This window comes from Stegodyphus dumicola, chromosome 12 (genome assembly GCF_044657685.1).
Source record: "Stegodyphus dumicola isolate Sdum_Otavi_A_Nest chromosome 12, ASM4465768v1".
In the NCBI taxonomy this organism is placed as follows: domain Eukaryota; kingdom Metazoa; phylum Arthropoda; class Arachnida; order Araneae; family Eresidae; genus Stegodyphus; species Stegodyphus dumicola.
Genome location: NC_140779.1, coordinates 8,516,711 through 8,535,137, shown reverse-complemented (window position 1 = coordinate 8,535,137; position 18,427 = coordinate 8,516,711). Strand labels below are relative to the sequence as shown.

The window sequence follows — 18,427 nt, the reverse complement described above, 5'->3', positions numbered from 1 at the left end:
AGATAGCATGGATGTTTCTAACTTGAATTCATTAAATGAAGTTTTCAACAGCTAAAACATTTCATTACGTAAACAATAACTAATGCTAAAGTAAACTGCATTAAAACTTCTGCTCCCTTTTGAAAATTGCTAACCAAAAAATTACTTAGCTATAGAGTTGTTGACCAACAGTATCTATGAATAAAGAGAATTCAAAATGATCCCTATTTTGAAGAAATAAATTTGGGAGATAAATTCTCACGAAATGGTAAATGCCAAAGGTTAGATTAAATGCTCCTTACAGAAAGGGTCGAAAATTCTTAATCAATTTTACTCACGCCAAAGTTCAACTCCATACATCGACAGCTGGTCGTGATACATGCGTTCTTGGATGAAATACTGGTAGACGTTCAGGAAGTTAGCTGCAGTCTGAATGAGGCTGATTTAAAAAAAAAAAAGAGCTAGTCTAACAAATCAATTTACCACTTTTTTGCTCTGCCTAAAACAAATTTTCGCTCAATTTCGCAAATGATATTTCCGATTACTGAAACTTTCTACGTATTGGCATTTGCAGTTGAAAACGTTCTACAGTTTAAAGAAATAAATTACTTTTGAAAGAACTTAAAGAAACGTGGAAAACATTTCTGTCGTTTAGAGGGAAGTAAGTATAATTTTTGAGATTCAGTACTTCTTTCTCCCTCTCTTTACTAATTTTCATTCCAAATGCAGAAGCTTTTTAATAGCCATTGATTTTTTTCAATAGATTAAAAGAAAAGGAAATTATTTAAAAATACATTAAATTACGAATGTTCTCCTTAGCGTGTAAACAAAAACATTCAACATGCTTTTTATAATTGCGAATATAACCTTGCATTTATTCAGTTGTACTAATGAATGATGAATTGAAATATTTACGTAATTACTAATGCATGCTTTATATAATTACAGATTACAAAAATTGTACTGTTATTACAGAATTAGATGTCTTCTCAATCATACATCTCGTTTATTACTTGTATTATTTAAAACGATTAGCCTTTAGTACGTTGAAATATTGTATGTGATACTATTATAACATGTAGTTGTGCATCTCCCTTTTTGGTTGCAATTGGCAGCACCAAACGTGTATATAATATTTACACACACACACACACACACACACACATATATATATATACGTAGGAAATCATCGAATACCCAGAGAGGTGTAACGTCAACTGACGCCAGCGTAGCGCAGCTTGCAGAGGCAGACGACTTGCAGACGTGGAAGGGAACGGACGTGTTTCTTCGAGGCAAGCAGAGGGCTTGTGTTCCTCCAAGATAAATCCTAGACGGGCTGGATCTTCGACTAATGTTCGAAAAACTGTAATTTCCCCAGTCGTGTTATAGAAATCCACCAGCATTTGTGAATTGCTATCTTGTTCCCGAGATTTGACGATAAAAGCACCAACTGTGAACTGCTGATTATTGCATGAACTATTCGTGGAATTAACCTGTGGGATTACCTTTATTTATGTGGGGTTACCTGTGGGTGATCATCAGCCCAAAATGGCGGCGTAGGAAACTTCTATAAGAAGCTGCTCTCTGTAAAATTTTAAAGCGCGAAAACATAACTGGCTCAAAGTTTCGGAAAAGGAAAAAAGGTATATGTTATAAAAGATAAATGTCTTTGCGTAATAGGGATACAATACGACTTAGAAACTACATTTTTTTTAGTAACAGCCAGATTTGGCAGTATAAATATACAAAAGTAGAAAGAGTGTATAGAAATAGTATAAATAATTAAAAGGAAAAAATACAAAATTTTTGTACATATATGCATTCAGTTTCTTACCGTAGTCATCCAACTATTACCTCCAATTAAGGTTTAAGTAATAATTATCATATAACATTAGATGAGAAATTTAAAAAAAGTAGTTAATGCCAGCTTTCTTTAAAGCTACAGTAATTTTGAATTGAGGTGTTTTAATTTCTAAGAGGATACTGAATGATTCCTTCTTATAAGCATTCGACTTTCTTGCAAATATTTTTAATTCTTTGCTTTTATTCCAATTTGCTAATTAATAGATGCTTTATGTTTATATATATATATTTGTAATAATAAAATTCCATAGTCAAGAATACACTCAAAATTCTAACTGTATGTTCTTTTCATTTTTAATGGCGATGGTCTCTTATTTGAAAGTACGTGGAATTAAATCCACAGCCCCGTAGTCAAGTTGTTTTTCCCGCCTTTTCTACACGTACAGTTATAGAATGTTCTGGAAATATTTAAAGCGAACTGGATTGGCTGACGTGGCTGAAGTCTTAGAAGCTCCGCCTTTCCAGAGGCTATAAAAGGACTCGCAAAAGAATATCATAGCTTTTTCTTAAATGTTACGATGCAGTAAACTTCATACAAAAAGTTATTAGTAATTCTTTTTATTTTACTCCGGATATCTGATTTTTGCAACTGCTATTTCTCCTGAATAATAATAAATGGATTCTGTTTTTTAAACTTATCGTCTGATTATTTAAGCTACGACTACATTTATGATTCTTCAGCATTCTATTTATTCCGGACAAAAGCTGGTACATCACATATATATACACACACAGACACACATACCTATTACTCTTATGTTATATGTCTTTTTACTCTTATGTTATATGCATTACATTAGGTAAATTGTGCATTTTTTGCTTTAAAAGTGATTTAATTATATTGTTCTTATGTTCTGGTTAAGGTTTTTACACCTTTATTTAATCGGCTTGCAATCGTTGTAGAATTATCAACAATTTAAAAGTTTAAGAGGCGTTAGGCATAAAGAGGCTGCTATTTGTTTACATTTGAAATTCTTAGTAGAAAACTCAATTAGGTCAGTTGGTGCCCTAACTTCAATGAATTTTTAGCCACTGAAAACAAAAGTTAACTTTTTTAAAGTTAAGTAACTTTAAAATTTCAAGCACCGAAAATTTTGTTTTCCTGTTCGTTGGCCGAATTGCTTGTTTATGCGTACAAACTTTAATTTTAAAGGTAAGTATTGTTTTCTTTATCTCTTTTTAACTGTGTCTGGTGTTTTAAGTTTTTCTGTATTTTACAATTTTTAATGAAAATGTTTTGAGTTTTATTTATTTTTGCTTTGCCGCAAAGTGAGAACTAAACTGATTGAATTAGAAATATATCTGTAATGAAATTCAAGGGAATAACTTTAAATAAATCGCATCAAAAATGTGTATAATTTAGCAGGGTGTACAAGGAAGTCATATGGTTTCCACATCCCTTTTTAAGAGTAAAAAATAAAAGTCTGAATGAAACGAAACGAAACAATGTTTCGCTGTATATTTTGAATCCACCGTGTGAGAGAAAGAGAGAGAGAGAAAGAAACTGTGGGAGTTAAAGTAAGAAAATAATCAATTAAGAAGATTAAAGGTGTGAAATGAGAAAATAATAATGTACCTGATTACAAGATATAAAATTAGAAAACATAAGTATAAAATTCAAAGCCGAGTTACAAGTATGTAAACAAGAAACCATCTACAAAACAACTAAAAAACAGAATAAAACAAAAAGCAGTAGTTCTGCATGATAGGAAAGCATTAAAACAAAGAAAGAAAAATTTATGAAATTCTAATAAATAAACAACGATCCTTAACGACAATGAATCATCTTTCTAATCTGACAAAAAATCAAGCTGAAATAAAAAAAAGAGTACAAACGCGATGGAATTATTTGCCATAGAAAGAAAACAAGAATCTTATCAATAAAAAATACACGAAGCCTCAGTATAAATAGCTGTAATACATTCTCCCTGAAAAATGGAATACGATATAAACTTTAGTCATGAGTTTTCAAATGTTAATAAATATTAATGAAAACAGGTGAATAAATATGCAGTATCTCATTAAAGTGATACGATACTTTAAGCTCCCAATAACAATGTTTTAAATTCCCACCTAAACGCATGCATTTTAAACTTTCAAACATGTATTCATGTTCATATGCTTTTTGTAACATTAAATATATTTTCAAAAAATAAAGCATTGAGTTAGAAAGTAATATCCAATCTTTTATCAATCTTTTGCAACAAAATCATGTTGCAAAATCCTTTGGGTATTCCTAAAGACTGAAAGGAAATAGTCTGTAATAATGTAAGTTATAACATTATTTTACGTCAGAGCAGGGGAATTATTAAAAACATCAGCAGATGCTTATTCAGCGATAACATCAGCGATCACTAATATTTTAGCCTCATATATAAAAGATCTCTTTGTAAAAGTTGAGAAAATACATGAAGTGGAAACGAACTGAGTGAAAGCCCATAGTGGTGTTATAGCCAACGAGAGGGCCGACATGCTGGCCAAAACGGCTGCTATGGGTAATGACGGGTATGTGTTCAGTACTCGGGCATGAAAAAGAATTGTTATTTGGTTAAAATCAAGGATTTCTATTATGATTGCTGAAAAGAGAAATGGAACATTTCGAAGAAAAGGAAAGCTTATTTGTTGAACTTTGAAGTTTCTAAATACATGAGAATTATGAATTATAATCAAAATCACATATATGTGATTTTGATTACAATCAAATAACTATCGGACACGGGCGCTTCTCGGCGTATCTGAAACGATTTAATTTGCAAAATAATAGTCTTTGTAATTTTTGTAGTGCTGATGGCAATGCACGACATTTCGTCAATGACTGAGTTTTTGCCACATGTATGTTAGCATGCCTTTGTGGTGTAGTCGTCGCGTATTCGAAAGGTCCGTGGTTCAAGTCCCGGCGAGAGTACTGCTCATTTTTCAACTCTCCAGCTTCAAAAATACCTAATGTCTCTACATGGTGTGTAATTGGAAGTATACTCTACGCGTATTGGAGAAGCCCAGGGTTTGAGTCCCAGCGAGGGCACTGCAAGTGGCGCCCGAACTAAAAGATGATGGACGGTAATTCGTCACCACCAGGATTTGGTCACTGAGTCCACTGAGTCAGTTCTCACTTCGCGACAAGGCAAAAAATACATTAAAACTCAAGATGTCTGTGTTAAAAATTATGAAGTAAATTTCAAAACACTTATTTACTCGAATAAATTCCAGAATGGATTAAGCACGATTTACTGAGGCTGTTCGCACATTTTTTAGACGATTTTGGTAAGCGGGAATAAAAAATCGTTTGCTGCAAAAGAAGTAATCGCAATTGTGCTATGGTTTTAAAAGTCAAAATTTTGGCTTGACAGTTTTGTCTGTTTTGACAGTTTTGTCAAACTTTTGGCTTGACAGTCTGTGGCTTGACAGTTTTGTTTCTATTCAAAATGGCGAATTTAACAAAGCAGTGGCTCGAAGGCTACATTGACGCTCTTTCCGAAGAGAAATATGCATACTCTGTTATCCAAAAACGATGTGAGAGTCATGGTTTGTGATATCTAAAGCGTCGATAAGTAATATCATCAACAAGAAAGGAAAAAGACGTCAAATTGGAGCCTCAAGGGGGACAAAAATTCCGAACAAGTATCCAAGGAAAAAACGGACATCTTCGACTATTGCAAAGGTACGTTGTTTAATGTTAAAAGAAAATCCCCCTAGTCAAAGGACAGTGGCAAAATCATTAAAATGCTCGGTATCCACTGTAAACAAAATGATAAACGTTGATTTAAATCTTAAGAAAGCGAAAAAACGCAATATGCATCGTCTTCTTCCAAAGCATATCGCTCAACGCAGGACACGCTGCAGAATTCTATATGAGAAACACTTATCCAAAGAAAAATGGAAAACAATTGTCACGATAGATGAAGCATGGGTGTATTTAAATGATTGTAACAAAAAAAGAGGCATTTATTATCATAAAAAGGGGAGGAAAAAATTGAAGTACATGGTTCAAAGAATCGAAAGAAAGTTTTTCTAAGGGATTCATGATTGTTGCTGGTTTTTCATATACTGACACGTTAAAAATAAAGAGAGTGCAAACAAAATGTCAAGATTAACTCCAAATACTATCAGGAACATATTTTATCGCCAAATTTTCTGAATGAAATACCATCGCTTTACCCACAGTGCCATCCATCTGTGAGACACCATCAGGACAAAGCTAGCAGTCACACATCAAAATCCACTGTAAATTTCTTAAAAGAAATGGAACAAAAAACTGGTATCAAGGCCATACCCTTCACTGATATCCCTACTAAATCTTTCGATGTGTCACCTATGGATTTTTGTGTTTTCGGACTTTTAAAAACTGCATTATCCAAACGTTGTCCCAAAACCCTAACAGGACTCTGGAAAGCTGTTCGGGAGGAATGGGATAGAATATCTCTTCTGCCACTTCAAAAGGCATTATTATCCTGGAAATTGCGGTGTCGAAAGATAGTTTAGAATAGGGATGACAAATAGATTATTTAAAACAAAAGAATTTTTTGTAATTTAGTTTTTGAATACAATATACATCGTCTAAAAATGTGTGAACAGCCTCTGTAATTCGCAATAACAAAAGAAGGCGTTATTTTGAAGCTTACTTTCTCTAGATTGGCAACAAATCTACTGTTCTGCAGTTTCAAACGTAAACAAGCAATGACCGTCATGGAAAAAATTATTAGCCTTAGCGGCACTTAAACAACTTTTAAATTGTTGATAATTCTAAACATATTGCATACAGATTTACTAAAGGCATAAAAACCTTAATCGGAAGATAAGAACAACATAATTCAATCATTTTTAAAGCAAAAAATGCACAATTTACAAACATATAAGAATAAAGAAACTAAGATCACCGAGCCGAGTAACAGAGGGGATATATATATATACATATATTTATATACTTTTGGTGCGGCCGATTGCAACCAAAATACGAGGTGCACATCTACATGTTATAGCAGTTCTACACACAAAATTTCAACGTTCTCAGGCTACTCGTTTTTTTAATTATGCCAGATGCATACGTACGTATGCACAAACGCTACGAAAAATTCTCTTCAGAATTCATTGTAAATTAGTTTTACATTTTTTTGGGGGGGAAGAGTCCTTTATTCTGTTCTTACGTACAGATGCCACGGAAAAACATCGTTAAATGACATTCGATAGCGGTGAAAATGGATATTTGCGTTGAAATATGATGCCTGAAACTTTTTGCGATTACAATACTTCCTTTTTACTTCGTACAAAGATGTAAAAAAGGTGGTGGATGATAATTCTCCATCACCAGGATTTGGCGATTGGATCCCCTAACTCCCAGTCGCCCTTTAAAAGGGGGGATTTCATAAGGTATTTCTCCCCTTTCTTGGCATGCCTTCGTGGTGTAGTGGTCAGCACGCTCGGCGCGTATTCGAGAAGTCCGTGGTTCGAGTTCCTGCGAGGGCACTGCTCACTTTTCATCTCTCCTGCTTCGAAATAACCTAATGTCTTTACAACAAGGAAACGTAAAGGAATTCTACTGCTGCAGGAAAGAGTTTATATACGCAAAGAATTTGATGACCTTTATAAATGGCAATAGAATAAATACTGGGAATTTTGGTTTGATGTCTTTAACGGCATTTTTGCTTCAATCTGTGTTGGGTGTGCTGCGTTAACCATCAGGGCGAATATTATCGGCCAGGAGGTTTACAGCACACTCGTATATTACATTAATTACATCATCAACCTATACCCCTCAGATTATCTGAATAGCTTATTATCAATTACTTATATAATTATTACAATTTATTATAATACTTTTAAAGCACTATATTCGCGCGAAATTTTTCTTATCTTCCCTGACCCCCAAAGCAAACAATAATATACTTCTCAAAAGGATCACGTGTGCGAAGTTTATAAGTTACTTTTATGATTCTTTTCGTTTCATATCGTTCCATCTCTTACGTGATTTGACTTTATATGAAATCAAATGGATTTACTCCTGTCGCACAGTAATTCACTGAATCCGCAAAATTTTACAATTATTCAAGCACTATTTCGCAAGAAAGAACACTTGGGAACATTATTTACGATAGTAGAACAGTTCGCCATTTATATCGTTGTCATACCAATACTTTTAGAAAAAGACATCTGAAAACTTGAAATCATTGATTTTAAGTAAAGTTTGTCTAAAATGTATCATTTATCAAAAGTCCAAGTAGATAATCTCTTGTATTAAAGTAATTTTTTTTTAAATTTCAGATAAGAATGTGATTTATATACCAGATTCTAGTTTCGAGATAATTTTCCCTTTTATCTTGCGTTTTTGATCCTTATGGTTTTTATTTCGATAAATAGTTTTCATCTTTCATTCTTTGACACTGTTCTTCTATCAAGTAAAAAAAACTCAATTCGGTTATAAATTCAATTTTTTTTTCCTTCATTTTTTCTAGCAATTTGATTGCAAATAATCTCCAAACTCAAGATTTTATATATTTATGGTTTTCCTTGGTTAATTTAAAATGATAACATAATTTTATCGTTCACAATAGTTATTTGAATTCTCGAGTTTTCAGTTTTAACATGTTTGAATTAAAAAAAAAAAAAAAAAGGAATAACAAATATTTCACAATAGGAATCTTTCAAACTTTTCACGAAATGTAATCCGTATATTTTCTCGAATTTTTTAAGAATTATCTGCATTTTAAAGTATTAGTTTTGATGGCAATAGGATTTTTTTAAAAAATTTATAGCTCTGATTTCAGAGAAAGAAAATGTTCTGGATGTTTTTAGTGAACCTAACATGCCTTTTTAAACACAAAACAAAATTATACCTTTTTCTTTTAAAGCTAGCTTTTTAGAATTTTTTCAAACTACAGAATAATTTTAGCTGGAAGTTATATAATGAAGTTCTACATTTGAAAAATCAATATTTACTTTTAGCCCTTATTTAATACGTTGAGTACCGGAGCAAAATCGGGTAAAATACTCTGCCTGCGATATTTGAATTCTAGTGTTTTCTTGTCCCATTTATCCTAAATATCATTTGTGTACCTAGTTTTGCTTCCACATTAATAATTATTAAAAAAAATCTGAAAGTTCGGATACCCCATACAGTGTTCCCATTGCTCGCTTTGAAATCGTTGAGTTTCTTAATCAAAAACTCATAAATGCTCTACAAAGTAAGAAATATTCGAATGGAGGACTACGTTATTCAAAATTGGATGTCTCTAAGTACCGTTGTTTTTTTACAGTGCGAGAAACATACATACATTCACGCAGATTCTTCATTATTTAATTTCTTGAAATATAATGCAGGGCTCTATTTGGTGGCACCATTTGAAAAGTGAACCGTCATTTTAAGTGAACCGACGCACAATGCCAAAACGAAATTAGTGGCCCTTCTGGCAAAATTACCCCTTTGAGGTAAAAGGTTACAGCATCAAAACACATCTTAAAATCATATAGCTATTTATGGGAAAAAAAAAGCTCCCAGAAGCCATAAACCAAGAATATGAAGCAACCTTCTGAGGCCGCAGAAATAATTTTAATCTCGGTAATAAAAAAATCTCGGTGTTTGTGAAGCATCGTTGACTCACACCGCTTCAAGCATTACAAAACCTGTGAATCTCATACGATGCACACGGATAGGAAAAGAGTGACCGCCGTGAATCATTGTTGATGAACATGGCAGTGAGCTTTTAACTTTCATAGAAGAGAAATGCCGCCCAACCGGTATAGTACACTCACGTCCATAAATTAAGGATAATTCGGAGTCACACGGAAATCGAACTCTAAAATAAATATATCACCTGTAAAATCACTACACACATCTTCAAGAATCATACGCAAATTTCAGGAAGTAACCAGATGACACCGATGGTACGTCACAATGACGAGAGTGTAAGAGAGTGATATATAAGGAATACAGGCAAAGAAGTAAAACTGTTCGCAGGCGCTTTATAAGCATTTCAGTGCAATAACCGAATAGTTATGACACAAAGGACTCATTTGGATGATTTTTTACGTGGTAGAATTATCGACCGTCTGGAATGTGGGCGTACCCTACTGGAAGTATCAGACGAACTTGGAATTGCCCAGAGTATCATCTCCAGGCTTTGGCAACGATTCCAAGATGATGGTAATGTGAGTAGACGTTACAACACAGGTCGCCCCAGAGTTACAACGCCGAATGAGGACCGTTATTTTACAGTTACTGCCAGAAGAAACAGGCGGAGCACAGCCTCAGACCTGTCTCGTCAGCTCTCTTCAGCCACTGGTACGACAACGTGTACAGACGCTTAGGGTAGATTGGTCTATATGCTCGTAGACCTGTCAGATGCGTTCCACTTACTGCAACTCACTGTCGCCTGCGGTTAGCCTGGAGTAGAGAGCATGCATTGTGGACATCGCAACAGTGGGCTTGTGTGATGTTTTCCGACGAGTTCAGGTTTAGCTTGCAGTGTGATTCTCGCCGGACTTTCATATGGAGAGCTCCAGGTACCCGTTTACCACCAAGAAAACATCATTGAACGACACCGTTACTGTGGTGCAGGAGTGCTCGTTTGAGGTGGAATTATTCCGGTTCCAGAACTGACCTGCATGTTCAAATTGGAACCATGACAAGCTAAATCTATCGGGACGTCATTCTGGAACAACATGTACGTTTGTTTCGGGGCGCCATGGCCGCACAATTTGTGTTTATGTATGACTACGCCCGTCCTCACCGTGCAAACATCGTAAGCGAATGCCTTCAATCGGAGGATATCACCCGTATGGACTGGCCAGCATTCTCACCGGACTTGAATCCAGTAGAGCACGTGTGGGATATGCTTGGCCGACGAGTTGCAGCCCGTTACCCTCCTCCTACATGTCTACCGTAACTTCGGAGAGCATTGTTTTTTGAGTGGTGTAATATCCCCCAAGATCAGTTCGATAATTTGATACTCAGCATGCCTAGGCGTTGTACGGACTGTATTGCATCGTCTGGGATATATACAATGTATTAACAATCATACCAACTATGTAATATTGGTTTTTTGTAAATAGGTTTTTTTTTTTTTTTTTTTTTTTTTTTTTGTAATTTGCTTCAGGGAGAAAAAATCACTAAATTTTTTAATAATATCAAACATATAGCATCTCTTTTGCTCTTTAACTTTTGTTTAATAAATAAGCTTTACAAATAAGTCAAATTTGTTTTGCTTCTAACTCTTCCTTTGCCTGATTTTGCATTATCCTTAATTTATGGACATTAGTGTAAATAATGTTATGAAGTAGGAGATAAAGTGAAACAAAACTCTGGAAAAACGAATTTGGGAAATTTTTTTTTTAATTTTAAAAAACAGAGAAAAAGCAGAGGATAGTGCACAAGAGCTTGTGAATGTAACACGAATTATTGGGGGTGGGGGAGAACATTCATTAAGTGAAAATAGAGATGGGGAGCCCTCAAATCCCAACTTTGGGGGGGAGGGGTCAGGAAATTACTTAAAACGGCCCTAGTCTTGTATTATTGATACTGGCTTAGACTTTCGTTTATTTGTGAAGACACAAATGCAGAGAGCAAGTTTATTCGTGGAACAAGAAAGGTAAAAAAAGTTCGATTAACTAGCTAATTAGGTTTAACTTTACAATATAGTATAACAAACATCATTTAAAAGTATTTTCGCTCGAAATTATATGCTCATATCCCAAACATTTTTTATGTGTCTCAAAAATATTCATTTATAGCATTTAATAATTGAAATGTAATGAAAAAAGTAGTTAGGGATAATCTTTACCCTAAACATACACTATTTCTGCTTAATTTTTCTTAACCACTTGCGCTAAAAAGACGTGCCAGGTACGTCGTCGAAATGATTTTGTCTCAAACCGCTAGCGACGTGAACACCACGTCGATAAGCATTTATCGCAAAAATGAAAATAACGGTGGTGCACACGTCGCCTAAATATAACGAGATTGTTTATTTCTCGAGTTACAGCTCAGGATTGCACTCACAGACGCGGAGCGGCGTAAATGAGACACTTTACCACTTGTTATATTGTAGCGCACGACACCGCAACCGTGGAGTTTAGTCACTCACAGACGCGGAGCGGCGTAAATGAGACACTTTACCACTTGTTATATTGTAGCGCACGACACCGCAACCGTGGAGTTTAGTCACTCACAGACGCGGAGCAGCGTAAATGGGACACTTTACCACTTGTTATATTGTAGCGCACGACACCGCAACCGTGGAGTTTAGTCGTAGCGCAAGTGGTTAATATTTAACTCACTTGAGTTACGGCAATTGCAAATTAACTAAAATTAGAGAAATGTAAAACTTATCAGTTATAACTTTAAAATTTTCACATTCTTCCTATTTTCAAAAGTACTAACATACAAGCTGAAACAAAAGTCCAAACGCAGAAAAAACTGAGTAAAACTATTTAATTGGAAAGAGTTTATTACCAAAATAAAGCGAAAGAGAAGACTTCGCTTATTAGAAGGATTCTTGCAAATTACTACATGCCTTTATTCCTTAGAACAATTAAATTATTTGAGATTGCTTTTTTTTATGGTTTCATAAATGCCAATGAAACTAGTTTTTCTATTAACAAATACAAAACACATCTTCATACATTAATAAAACCAGTTTCACAATAAGCTGCATCGCTTACCAATTCAAGTGTTGGTTAATGGAACAATTTTATGTTGCCAAGGGTTAGGAATAAAGGCGCCGCTGAGATACTTTCGAATTTTTTATATCACCCCAATTATTTCCTTATAGATTGATAATAAACACAATTATCTTAAGCTTAATTATATAGGAACAAAGAAACAAAGGCATAAATTTGATTTTCTTATTTAACATGCAAAGGACATTAAATCTTGAACTCTAAGTCAGTGCAGCCAGCGATATTTTAATTGAAGGATAACTTGTTCGCGAAAGCGTACCAAACTCTCAGACTTCGCTAAAAATACATTTAATGATATTTTCGTATTTTCAATAGGTATTCCCACTGCCTTTTTTGATGAATAATATAACGTAAAAAAATTTACATTCTTCTGTCATGTAATTATTCTTTTTCGAGATACATGCATTCATGTTCAATTTTTTTTTTAAATTGGCGTTGAATATTTTTAAAGCATCAGAAGGGTGTAGAAAATAAAAGTTTTTAAATAAAATGTCTCATTCAGTTCTAAAATGATAGTATACACACTCTTAGACAACAACAACAACAACCAAAAAGAAAAAAAAAGAGACGCACCAAGAAGGAATTATCCGAATGGGACGAAAATCGATAGAAGTGATGTACATGTACAGAAAAGCAAATGATTAAAGTTCGAGAAAAACTGGATGATTTATTGAAGTGATTGAGCTTCACAAAGTGAAAAAGTCAGTAACGCGTTTGTCCACCTCTGGCCCTTATGCAAGCAGTTATTCGGATTGTCATCGATTGATAGAGGTTGCGGATGTCCTCCTGAGGGATATCGTGCCAAATTCTGTCCAACTGGCGCGTTAGATCATCAACATCCCGAGCTGGTTGGAGGGCCTGCCCATAATGCTCCAAACGTGCTCATTAGGAGAGAGATCTGGCGACCTTGCTGGCCAAGGTAATGTTCGGCAAGCAGTAGAAACATGTGCGGTGTGGGGGCGGGCATTATCTTCCTGAAATGCAAGTCCAGGGTGGCGTGATATGAAGGGCAACACAACGGGCCTTAGAATTTCTTCGACGTACCGCTGTGCTGTAAGATTGCGATGGATGACAACCAAAGGGGTTCTGCTATGAAATGAAAAGGCACCCCAGACCATCACTCCTGGTTGTCGGCCGGAAGACAGTCAAGTTGGTATCACGCCACAGTCCGGGGCGTCTCCAGACTCGCCTTCGCTGGTCAGCAAGGCTCAGTTCAAAACGGGGCTCATCACTGAAGACTATTCTACTCCAGTCAGTGACATGCTAGTGCGAATGCGCTCGACACCACTGCAAACGGGCTTGACGTTGTACAGAAGTCAATGGTAGTCGGCGCAAGGGGCGCCGTGACCTCAGCCCCCTTTCTGTAAGCTATCTATGAATGGTCCTTGCGGTCACTGAAGCACTAGTTGCACGTACAATCGATGATAATGATGCATATGGGGCTGTGAATGCTGTTCTGACGATTGCTCGGTCTTCATGTTCTCTCGTTTCTCTAGGCCTACCGCTTCCTTCTTGCCGCTGTGTGCGGCCATGGTTCACCCATTCCTACCAACATCGTCTAATAATGGCATCGCTCCTGCTCTAATGTCGAGCTCTTCGCCGATAACACCAACCGGCTTCTTTGAGCCCAACTACACGACCTCTCTCAAATTCTGACATCTGCGCATATCGTTCGCGCAACTGTATACGAGGCATAGTTACTGTCTACCAGAATACACGGAATGAAATTCGTGAAGAATTTATGACCTGGAATCGTAATTTCTCATCTTAAATATCCTGCCAGTTGCGCAGATCAGATGCGCTGTAGCGACAAACGTTCATTCATTGGCAACCAAAATTTAAAATTTTGCATTTTCCGTCGAAATCTGTATGTATATCAATTTGTGTCCAATTTGCTTTATATCTTATAGGTGCGTCGTTTTTTTTTTTTTTTTTTTTTTTTTTATCTAAGAGACGAGCAAGTAATAAATTTAGAACCAAAACAACAAAACATGAAAGAACCGAAACATAAAAACAGGAAATCCCTAAATATCTCCTCAAAAGATGTAAACATTATCAAGGAGTAATCTAAGTTACAGTAAAGTTTATAAAGTAAATACTGAGCCCATTGTCTTTGGCTGGCTGCAAATTCAAAGTTTTTGTTAAACTATTTTATTTAGAGCTTACATTGCACCGGAGCCCGGCTCCGACACTTCTTAGTTTTTCGGATAAATCATAATTCTAGCTGGAGTCCACCGGAGCCCTAAATATGAAGGTTCCGGCAGTCTTTATGTATTTATTTACAGTTCCTTATTCTTTATGTATTATGTTCTTAGAACATAAAACTGCCGGTACATATTGAACATGAACTACATAAATATACTTATTTTTATGTATGTCTTCTTAACTGAACAACAATTTTAGAAAAAATTAGATATTAAAAGTTTATTTTTAATAATAAAATTATATTAAAAAAATAATTACAAAAAATAAAAATCTGAATTCAGTTCAAGAGCAATATCGCAAAACAGTTTTTAATTGAGCATAGCTTTAGAATTTCGGATACGCAGTCTCGCGTGGAGGATATAAAAATATTTTTTCTGGAGATTAAAAATATTTTTTCTGTACATCGTTGCCATTGCTAGCTTTGAAATCTTTCAGTTTGTTAATCAAAAATTCGTTAAAAATTTACAAAATACGTAATCGATAATAAAAAAAATTCCAAATTTCAAATTTGGGTTTCCACATGACCATATTCGTAGTAGGATGACGTCATTCAAAATTCGATGGCTTTATGTACCGTTGTTTTATCACAATGCGGGAAATGTGCGTACATTTATGCAGATTTTTCATTATTTAATTTCTTCATATATAATGCAGGACTCTAACATTTGGTGGCAACAGTTTGAAAAGTGAAACGGACATTTATAGTGAATCAACGCAAAATCGCAAAGCGAAAACAATAGTCCTTCAGGGACCCAAAAAAAAAAAAAAAAAAAAAAAAAAATCGTTCATTTAAGCGCAAGATGCTGATGAAATAGTAGTTAATTATAGACAAAAAAGTTTTTGCTTAACTACTATTTTATTAGTAAAGCGCTAAAAACTGCTTACTTGATTGGGGATATTTCGAATTTAAAACATTACTGTAATATCATATATATATATATATATTAAACTAAAAGCATCTGAAGTTAAAATTAAATTGAAATAGTAAAAACAAGGCTATATTCCCCAACGATATTAATATCTGCAACCGTGGATAAGAGATCTAACATCGTATCTAAACAAATCAAAATTACAAAAGAATTCATCAGTAAAATAATATATTTATATATATACGTAATCAAGAGATAACATTTAAATGAATTAGATCATAAGAGGGTTAATATTCTAGCAAGAAGTACACATATCAAAATTAAAACAAAAGAAATCTGACTTCCAAAACATGACTTCCTTGTACGGAATACTAAATTACACGCATTTTTGTCCTGCATTTCAGTTAAACTTATTCCCTAGAATTTCATTAGAGATATATTTCTCATTCAACTAATTCAGTTCTCACTTCGAGGCAAGGCAAAAATACAAAAAAACTCAAATTATTTTCATTAAAAATTCAAAGATACAGAAACACATATAACACCGATACAGTTAAAACAATTTAAAAAAAAAAATACAATTAAAATTACAGTTTCTACGCAAAAACAAGCAATTCGACCAGCAGGCAACAAAGCAGTTTTTTCGGTGCACAAAACTGAATGTTTCTTTTTGTTCCCGCTTTGAAAAAAAAAAAAAAAAAAAAAAAAAAAAACACTCAGCCGCGCATAAACAAGTATTAAATTGTTGATCTTTAACTTTTTACGTGAAAATACATTGATGTGTACATGCACAGGGTCAAGGGAGTGCGTAATGCCGAATGTGTGCAAGTCTCTGATTTTTTTTTTTAAATGAAAATAACTCGATGTGTACATGGATACCGAGTGCATGCAATTCTTAAAAACGCGCCAATCAGTGGGGGATTCTGCACTCTTCCCAAATAAAGTGCCAATTAGAATTATTTAATTAATCAAAATGCTCTAAAAGTGAAAAATATTTTAATTTTTTTTTAAAGGTTAGAAAAAAGGTTAAAAGAGGTTTTCAATTTTCTCCATTTAATAATAAGCCATTTTTAAAAAATACAACAATCTGAAACACAGAACAAGTAACGAAGATAGAAATATCCCACACCTCCACTGATTCGAGTTAAAAAGTTTCCCGAATAATGACACTACAGCGAAAAGTCAAGTTAGCAGAATAAAATTTACCCGACAATGAAATCCTCAAATTCAGCGTGTACCCGATATTTCACTTAAGCTGATAAAAGTAAATAAAACTTACCTTGAGGCTTTGGCTTTTTTAAAAGGTATCTTTATCCTAATCTTCGAAGAGTAAGCTGTTTTTCCCCTTTATATGTTCGTATCTTTCGGCTTTGAAGGCAGCTGAACGCTTTTCAGGAGTTGGGAAATCACAAATGATCCGCACAGAATATTTGCTTTAATTATTTCTAAAAATGACTCACCACTTCTACTTTCAACTACTCTAAACATCTGCCCCTTTCACACAAACAAACATACCATTTGGCTTCGACACTTTTTGTATTCTATGTTATTTTTGCTTATTGAATTTACTTTCGTGAAGTTCCATAATCACGCCTACCCACCTTAACATTACTTTATCTTTCAAATATAACTTTTCCTTACAAAAACTCTTCCAGTCTGTTAGTCCTTTTAGTTATCAATTCAAATTGTATAAAATGATTCGCAAAACAGTACACGTTCAAATTATTCTTTGTAAACCATGAATCTTTTCGAACAGATCTTGCAATTCGATGCTAACATTCAAAATTATTTATACATTTTTTTCATTCTATAATTTCATATTCATTTCACAAATCACATGTTGATACGACACGGAAATCAACATTTTCTCCACGAAATCAATTAATTTTTTTACCCATTCTCTCTAACGGCTAAAAAGGTACAAATGAAATTTTCATTTATATAGAAGAAAGCACTAGCATCATTCATGCTGACTGAAAATATAATAAAACTGTATACATGACCATCCAAAGAATTCTTTTCTTCATTTTGAGCAGTTACGGTTATAAATTTTAAATCATTTGTTATGGACTGTATTTCTCACCGAACAAGCTTTTTTTTTTTTTTTTTTTTTTAAAAAGGATATTGACGCATGCGCGTCACAGGATTCGTAGCTAGGCAACTAAGTTAGAGGCGAAAGGTTTCGCATAGCAGACGATCAGGCGGCAATATCATTTATTGAATATTTTCAGTCGTTTGGTAAATTAGCATATGTGATTTTGATAAGGCAATTTTCAGCATTTAACTCGCTATGCTAAATGCTAACAATGGCCCAGAACACGCAAAAAAAGTAGATTTATATTAAAAAATATCCCGCACACTAACATTATAAATGTAAGATTTTAACTTTAGAATTCAAAATAGAGAACTTTAATTTCTTTCAAACCGTTTTTTAGAAAGAAGCGTAGCCATTATTACGTCATAAAAGGGCGTGTACAAGCCCAAGACAAGTACAACGTCTCGATTAGTGCAGCGTCTTCTGTGATTCCGCCGACTGTTAATTATTTCATAACGAGAGCTCATCTTCAGAATGAATTTATTCTCGTTGCATTCATCGTAACTCGAAGAATAAATTTAATGCCTATATATATAATATGTTGTTCTCAATCACATACCTATTTTGAATACCAAATTTGTGAAATTTTGGATTACCTCATAATATATTTTTTACAAAGGTCTGTTTAGAGCTATAAATAAAGCATGAGTTTCGAGTAATTAGTTTTTGCCAAAATCTAATACGTTGTTTTCATTGATATGAAGTCTTAAATACTAAAATCGAAAAGTTTTGGATTACAGTTTAATAT

The 18,427-nt window shown here is 34.3% G+C and overlaps 1 protein-coding gene across 1 annotated transcript in view; it reads right to left on the bottom strand.

Annotated features, from left to right (window-relative positions):
* LOC118189222 (alkaline phosphatase, tissue-nonspecific isozyme-like) overlaps positions 1 to 17,525 on the bottom strand; it is a 237,469-nt gene extending 219,944 nt beyond the window's left edge. Inside the window, exon 1 of the mRNA XM_085827457.1 lies at positions 16,864 to 17,525. The gene's annotated coding sequence lies outside the window, so the exon portion shown is untranslated. The remainder of the gene's footprint in view (positions 1 to 16,863) is intronic.
* Between the last annotated feature and the right edge of the window lie 902 nt (positions 17,526 to 18,427).